The following is a 6,689-nucleotide window of genomic DNA, read 5'->3' as shown; positions in this document are numbered from 1 at the left end:
TAAATATTTTTAAAGAATCACTACTCGAAATTCTTTAACATCTCATTATCAAAAAGTTTCCATTTTTTTAAACATTTAATAGTAGAAAATTTCAAAAAGAAAAATATATATAATAATTATTATCTATGAATATTTATTTATATAAGCATTATTATTAATTTTAAATAGCTTTTTTATAAAAAAAAATATTATTGACATGAATAATATAAAACATGCAAATAAGAAAATTATACTCAAACAAAACCTTGATGTTGAAGCCCAAAGTCACGTATCCACTAAGCCCAAGTTTGAAGCCTAGCTACCACCAATAAATAGACCCCAGCTACCACCAAGAAATGGACCTAGGCATATTAGGCTATTTGAGCGAGTCATGGCTAGGGATGGCATCGAGTCGGATTCGGGGCGGATTTTGCTCACCCCGAACCTAACCAAATTTTATGCTTTATCAAACCCGACCCGATCCGACTCGAATTTTTTTAATACCCGAACTCGACCCGACCCGATAATATGTAAATCGTATCCGACCCGAAATTAATAAAATATTATTTTTTAAAATATAAAATATTATTTTTTAAATATAAATATTTAAAAATATCATTATATAAATATATATATATAATTAATTAATTAATTAAAAAATAATTTTTTAATAATGTCGGGTCGGGTTTTAGGCATACCCGACCCGACCCTGATTGTTACATAATTTTACCCGACCCAACCTCGACCTGAAACCCGAAATTAAAAAAAAAAACCAGACCCTATAGGGTCGAGTTGGGCCGAAATCCGTCGGGGACGGGCTTGATTACCGTCCCTAGTCATGGCCAGCAGGTTTGGTTTGGATGGTCGGTCGGGTTAGGTTGGTTCTAACTAGTGATGGCAACAAGTCAGGTCGGGACGGGTTTTTGCTCGCCTCGAACCCGACCTGATTTTAAATAAATAATACCCGAACTGATAAATTTTTTTATTTTTAATATCTGAATCCGACCCTAACTCGACTCGAAATTAATAAAATATTATTTTAAATATAAATATAAAATTATATAAAATTAAAAAAATAATTAAAAAATAATTTTTTATATATATCGGGTTAAGTAGAGTCGAGTTTGCCTAAAACCCGACCCGATTTGAACCTAAAAATTTTTTATCCTACTCGATTCGATACCCGATTTTTAAAAAAAAAAATCGACCTTAAAAGAACGAATCGAATCGAAATCCGACGATTTCGGATGTTTTTACCTTAATTCTAACCAGGCTCGCCTGCCTTTTTTTCTTCAGACTATAAATATCAAACTTCTTTTCTCCAACCTTATTTCATCCTTCTCCTTAAAAAAAGGCTTCACCTTTCTTCAGAGATAGACCAAAACCCTCTCCGAAATCCCAACTTCTGAAGACTGGCAGCCGATCAGGCTGTTGCTCGTCGCTACCAACCATCGTTGTTCGACGTCCTTTTCTCTTTCAAAATTTCATTGTATGCTTTCCTTAACGTCCTCGTCATGGATTCGAGCTCAGATTTCTCAAAATGAGCCTCTAAAACCCTAGATCTAAACCGAAAGCCTGAAAATTCCAACCATCAAAATCTCTTCCCCACTATCTGATCTCCCTGTATTTTTAGTATGTTGTTGCTCTCTTCCTTCTCTCTGTTTTCACTGTTTCCAATCTCCAAAAACTCATGCCGTTGTTGACCGCCCCTATATTGTCATCGCTTTCATCGTTAGCGATGGGCTCCTTTTTTGTCTTTCCTTGTTCTTCCTTCCTTCCTTCTCTACAAATCCAAAACAAGCCCACCTAAGAACACCTCTAAACCCATTAAACTACCTCTTTCTAAAACCACAGCTACTTCCTTTTTTATGAGTTGGAGCTGCTTCTCCCCTTTTTAGGAGATGTGTTATATTTTCCTACTGTATTCTTTTGTTTCAATTGTTGCTTGGGTAAGGAGTGTTCAACTAGGGTTCTTTTTGAATCGTTTTGGTGGTGTCGACCAGTGCTGGTCTGGGGTGTTTTGGTTCGGTGGGAATAGTAGTGTGGTGATGAAGATGGTGGCTTATTTAAATCTATGTTGAAGTTTTTTAGAAGGGTTCTGGTGGTGGAATTTGGTGAAATGGGTCTCAATTGGTAAGGGAGGCCAAATGAGTTTTTGAAGGAGTTGGGGAGTGGGTTTTCGGCCGAATAAGTGTTATGGGTTGAAGTTCTTTTATTGATTTAAAGGGAGTTTTCGATTGGAGGAGTTAGCTGCAAGTTGTTTTCTTTTTCTTTTATGGGCTACAATGGTGATTTTGTGTTGATGGAGGTGGGCGTTGATGGTGGTTTGACATGTTGATGGGGTTTTGAGGTTTTGATGGTGGTTTGGGTCGCTTGGGTAGAGAAGCTCATGGAGCTTTTTTTCTGGCTGTGTATCCTTCCTCTTGTTGCTGTGTCCCCTCTTTTCTCTCTTCCTTGTAGAATTTCTTGGAGTCTTTCATAGAAACTTCCCACGACGTTTTGGTAGAGTCAGAGCTTAGGAAATAGTTTTTTGGCATTTTGTTGTAGCCATGTGTTGCATCGTTGAGATGTCCAATGCTACCTCTAGGGAAACAATAAAGTGATGATTTTTGGGGAAGTGCATGCTGACATTTGGGATGGTGCAATGTTGAGTTTTTTGTGTGTAGGGTCTTTCATCAATTGTGTTAAAGTCAGAGAGGGTAAAACATGGGGAAAAATACGGAGCTGAAAGTAGTGGTTATGGAGTCGGGGGAAGAGAAAGCTGAACCATGGTAGTCAAACTTTTTTTTATATTTCAATTAATTAAATTAATTAATCCTAATAAAATGAAATGGGCCCTTAAAATTATATTTGGGCGCACAATTTCACTTTGGGTCTTGATTGGGCGTTCATACAAAATGATTCAAAACTGAATAATTCAAAACGAAATCCAAACGAATGTAAATTCAATTAAAGTGCTCAAATCAGATCAATTCGAGATGTCCAAATAAAATAAAAAATGTGAAACAAAAATAAGTGTCTATACCAATGACTTGTTCAACCACTTAAATTCTTCCGGTACTTGCAACATGAATAAGCATCAATTTGCTATTTGCATACCAGCTTCCATTAATATTTGAAAATTGGCATTAGCATTGATATGGCCAAGTTTATGCAATCTAACCTTTAGCTCATCAACATCAATATTGCCTTTATTGTCAATATTAATCAACTAAAATCCTTCTTTCATGCCTACAACTACCTCTGGGTCATAATTTCTTCTCAACATCTTAGGAGCCATGTAGTATGGACTATCTTAATGATTCTTTCATCTACTTTAAAAAACAATGTCAACCTAAAATAAAATCACCTTCAAAGCTGATTCTCCTTATCTGCAAACAAAAATTTTTCAATTTTGATATCTCTATGCACCACTATGTTTTTAGTACACTTGAGCAACTTCAACAATGGTCCTGGTGATAGCAACTGCAGCTCTTTTCAGTGTAATCACCTCTTGCAACAATCTTATCACACAACTCACCATTTTTACACAGCTTCATAATCAACTATACTGCTTTGTCATCCTCCTCGCATTTTCAATATCCACAGCTATCTTTAACCCTTTTTTTAATATTAATTTGTATGCAAATGTGTTACATGTTACTTTGTCAATACAAAAGTATATGATACCAAATTCACCACGGCTACACTCTTTTGAAACATTGAGTTTATGGCCTCCGTTGCTTTGGTGATGACAATTACATTATAACCACTCATAATGTGAAAAAGTCTTTGTTCTAACATCAAGAAACAACCATTACTTGTCCTTCCCCGTCTCCCTATTACCAACAGCTTAAACTCATAAGGAACAATGATAGCAAGCCTACCTTCAATAACAAACATCATTAAGTGACCCCTTTCAATTGTCCTATAAACATCAACAATCCTCCCAAAGAAAGGTTTAACACAATATCTGTTGTCTACGACCTCAACAAATTTGAACCTATTCTTTTCAATAAAAGGTTACTTATTCTTTAATATCAGAGAACTAGCAATTGAATAACTATCAAGCTCAACACCCTATTTGCTACTTACTTCTTCACCTTAGAGTCATTAAACATTTTAGGTCTAGCATGTCAAAACATGGTAATTTTGCAAAGACTTCCAAAGGTAAGATCATTAAAACAAAGAAAGATGGTCTCTAATGGTTAGTTTAGGAAGAATTAATGAAGAATACCAAGGAGAAGGATTGGCAGGAGTTACCATGGAAATGTTCTATTTAGCTTGTTGGCTTTCCTCTGAATCACTAGCCTCTTCATCATCGATTCCTTCATTGATTATTGTATTTTCTCAATTGATGGCTTCTGTAAATTAGTGTTAAAACCTTTCATGTTAGATCGAATCCCTTTCTAAAATCGCTCAAAGCCACGGTATAAGAACTTCATTAGATGTCGCAGTAGAGTCTTGTCCTCCTCCTAAAATCTGGTCTTCACCCCTTCATCCATGGCCAAATCGAAGCTCTAATACCAATGTTGTAGCCTAAATCAAAGTACAAATAGAAAATATAACAAAGGAAAACAAGGAGAAAAAAGAAGAAAGGAAACATAAAGAGATAGAGAGAAGAAGAAACTTAGAGAGGAAAGACCATTTTTAATTTCATAACTGAATGAATTACAATAACATTAGACCCCTTTTTATGCTGAACTAACAATTTAACCAGTTGCATTCTGAGATTCTCGATAGCAACAGCATGCATTCCAGCAATGGCAAACATCAGACAAAATAAAAATGAATTAAAAGTCCAATGCTTACAGAATACAAAGAAAATGAATTAAAAGTCCAATGTTTAAGCCCAAATTACAATCAATAGATTTAGCTTGTATCAATAACATTTTTAATTTCATAACTGAATGAATTACAATAACATTAGACCCCTTTTTATGCTGAACTAACAATTTAACCAGTTGCATTCTGAGATTCTCGATAGCAACAGCATGCATTCCAGCAATGGCAAACATCAGACAAAATAAAAATGAATTAAAAGTCCAATGCTTACAGAATACAAAGAAAATGAATTAAAAGTCCAATGCTTACAGAATACAAAGAAAATGAATTAAAAGTCCAATGTTTAAGCCCAAATTACAATCAATAGATTTAGCTTGTATCAATAACATTTTTAATTTCATAACTGAATGAATTACAATAACATTAGACCCCTTTTTATGCTGAACTAACAATTTAACCAGTTGCATTCTGAGATTCTCGATAGCAACAGCATGCATTCCAGCAATGGCAAACATCAGACAAAATAAAAATGAATTAAAAGTCCAATGCTTACAGAATACAAAGAAAATGAATTAAAAGTCCAATGTTTAAGCCCAAATTACAATCAATAGATTTAGCTTGTATCAATAACATTTTTAATTTCATAACTGAATGAATTACAATAACATTAGACCCCTTTTTATGCTGAACTAACAATTTAACCAGTTGCATTCTGAGATTCTCGATAGCAACAGCATGCATTCCAGCAATGGCAAACATCAGACAAAATAAAAATGAATTAAAAGTCCAATGCTTACAGAATACAAAGAAAATGAATTAAAAGTCCAATGTTTAAGCCCAAATTACAATCAATAGATTTAGCTTGTATCAATGTTCTCCCTAGAATCTCAAAAAATCTCATTGAGATAAGAGTTTTTAATTCTCCCATAGTTTCCTGTTTTGGCATTATTGAAAATGTAAGATTCTTGACGTGAAAAAAGTTTCCTAAACAAAATAAAAAATAGAATTATAAAATCTTATTTTTCTTCGAACCAAATATCCTCTTAAAGTCCAATCTTTCAAATATATAATAAAACTCAAAGAAAAGTTAAACATATCTGTGTCAGATAGCAATAGTAACATTGGTTACCTTCCTAATGAGTTTTGAGTTGGCCCCTTAAAATCCAAGATGATGATCTAACAATATCTTTCTCCATAAGGCTTTGCTTAGTAAAAATGAAGGAAATTATTAACATGAAATAATATTTAATTCAACTAGTTTTATGCACATGCATCATGTTGAATGTTGGGTGAAATACTAATAAATAATTTCCTATTAAGAAAAAAAGTTTAAAAGAAAAGAAAAAATTATAAAAAAATACTTATTCAAAGATAAAAGGAAAAACAAATAGTCACTTTACTTAGAAGTGGGACAGACAAGGACTGCAATAAATTTAAGAGTATCTGAACCAAATTTCTAATTTTTTAAGAGAATTAAAAGTCTAAAATGCTCTAAAAATATACTTTTATTTTATTATGTGATTTTTGAGTATGTTTTCAAACAGAGTTGATGTTTTAATTTTGTGATGCTAAACTCAGTCAGAAATTTTGTTATTAGTAGACTATTAAACTAGAAAAAAAAACAAACTTTATTATTATATTAAATTTATTTATTTATTTTATCTCTTTTATTTCTTACCAAACTAAAGTGGAAAGGCTTGCCTTTTGCTTTCTAAGGGGCGAGGTGATAGAGGAGACGCAGCCCCAACCTATATCTACCCAATAGATGCCTCGGTTTATACTTAATTACTTAAAAGAATAGAACATCTGCCTGCATGTTAAGTCACCCATTAATTTGATTAGCAATTCAGAAGGGTTTTTATTTTATTTTATTTTTATGCTTTTAAATGGTTTTAACATTTATTTTTTTATACAAATAAATTATAATTTACGAATAAGATAATAGA

Source organism: Durio zibethinus, chromosome 19 (assembly GCF_047325235.1).
Source record: "Durio zibethinus cultivar Kanyao isolate XHJ-2024 chromosome 19, ASM4732523v1, whole genome shotgun sequence".
NCBI classification, from domain to species: Eukaryota; Viridiplantae; Streptophyta; class Magnoliopsida; order Malvales; family Malvaceae; genus Durio; species Durio zibethinus.
The sequence above is the reverse complement of the archived record's forward strand: the minus strand, read 5'-3'. Positions refer to the sequence as shown.